The sequence below is a fragment of the Schistocerca cancellata genome, chromosome 9 (assembly GCF_023864275.1).
Source record: "Schistocerca cancellata isolate TAMUIC-IGC-003103 chromosome 9, iqSchCanc2.1, whole genome shotgun sequence".
Taxonomy (NCBI): Eukaryota; Metazoa; Arthropoda; class Insecta; order Orthoptera; family Acrididae; genus Schistocerca; species Schistocerca cancellata.
In genome coordinates, this window is record NC_064634.1 from 305317539 (window position 1) to 305319433 (window position 1895).

The window sequence follows — 1895 nt, forward strand, 5'->3', positions numbered from 1 at the left end:
TATTTAGATGGAACATTACAGCAGTGATCGCGGCTTACCCCGTCGGAGGTTCGAGTTCTCCCTCAGGCATGGGTGTGTGTGATGTCCTTAGCGTGAGTTAGTTTAAGTTAGATTAAGTAGTGTGTAAGCCTAGGGACCGATGACCTCAGCAGCCTGGTCCCATAGAAATTTACGAGAAATTTCCAGATTTTTACAGCAGTGATCAGACGTGCAGTTTGAATCACGCGCAGGACAGGTGACGTCAGTTTGCTCGAGTGTGTATAGTTTCCATGCCATCCGATATGGGTCACTAGCTAACGGAGCTGCAGTAAAAATACTGTCAATTTTATTTGCAGTTCTCTTTAATTTTCTAATTATTTAATAATCACTGATATTATTCTTCTTGGTTATGAGAGTGAATAAGGTGAGAATGTGAAATAACGTTATGTAAAATTTTTGTACTATACAGTGAAGTAATTGGTCACATGACGGATGTTGAAGAATGACGTGTGTGTTACTCATTCGGGGAAATTGGTATAAACTGTTTCGTCTGTCTACGGTACTGCGGTAATGAGATTCTGATTTCGGTAAAGTGGTTCTGTTAAGAGAGAAATTATTTTATATTTGTGAGTTTTCAAAATTTATTTTTGTTAATTTACTGTTCTGACTCAGTGACGAATTTTGATTGATTCTATATACATGTGTGGGATTGAGCAGGCCTCATGCTGATTTCCGACTGGCTGTGATATTTCTCTACTAATCAGAAATCAGCATATTCGTGAGTTTTCTGTGGAACTAGAAACTTTATTTTGTAGAGAGAGCAGAGACGGGGCTTGGATATCATACTGATCAGCACTCAGCACTCCGTCTTCAGGCCGCAAGCGGCCCATCGGGACCATCCAACCGCCGTATCATCCTCAGGTGAGGATGCGGAAAGGAGGGGCGTGTGGTCAGCACACCGCTCTCTCGGTCGTTATGATGGTTTTCTTTGACCGGAGTCGCTGCTATTCGGTCGAGTAGCTCCTCAATTGGCATCACGAGGCTGAGTGCACCCCGAAAAATGGCAACAGCGCATGGCGGCTGGGTGGTCACCCATCCAAGTGCCGGCCACGCCCGACAGCGCTTAACTTCGGTGATCTCACGGGAACCGGTGTATCCACTGTGGCAAGGCCGTTGCCCATCATACTGATCAGACCTACTGATATATGCTATGTTGAAAATTAATAATATTGGGATACTTAGTCACCAAAATTGAAACCTGGTAGTCAAGGGAAGGCAGGATCCGGTTACGATTGTGGACGGGGCCGTAACCAGTTACTATTGGTTGCCTTTTACAGTTACACACAATCTATTTCAAACCAGTAATGCCAGACTCAACAATAAATAAAAATACCACATGTTATTAGTGTAGGAATAAAAAACTGTGTAAAGAATTGTGTTTTCAGTGAGTTACAATTTAGCAAATCACCATTAAATACAGATACAGCAGACAATGTTTTAAAAGCAAACCACAGTGATCTGGGCAGAAGGCCTTACACGCCAGGAACGGCAATAAATTAAGAATTATTCAAAACTCGCTGCAACTTACAAATTACAGGTATTGAAGTATTAAAGGCAAGTCGCCACAAACACAGCAGAAGGCATCAGAACCCAGGAATGGCAGTAAATAAGGTTTTAAGGCTTACTGCTAAAATACGGATACCAAATTAGAATTTTAAGGCAAATGACCACAATCACGGCTGAAGGTCTTACATGACAAGAACGGCAATAATATAAAAAATTTAGAAAGCTGCTGTAAAACAGCAAATACAATAGCTAAGGTTAATTAAAAAACCAAGCAACTGATCACCAAACAGGTGAAATAATGTGATGGTAAACGTTGTCACAACCCTTAACATACACTGATCACTACACTG

The 1895-nt window shown here is 41.6% G+C and overlaps 1 pseudogene; it reads right to left on the reverse strand.

Moving 5' to 3' along the window:
* Nucleotides 1-1040: 1040 nt before the first annotated feature.
* LOC126102335 (5S ribosomal RNA) lies at nt 1041-1157 on the reverse strand (annotated as a pseudogene).
* Nucleotides 1158-1895: the final 738 nt, after the last annotated feature.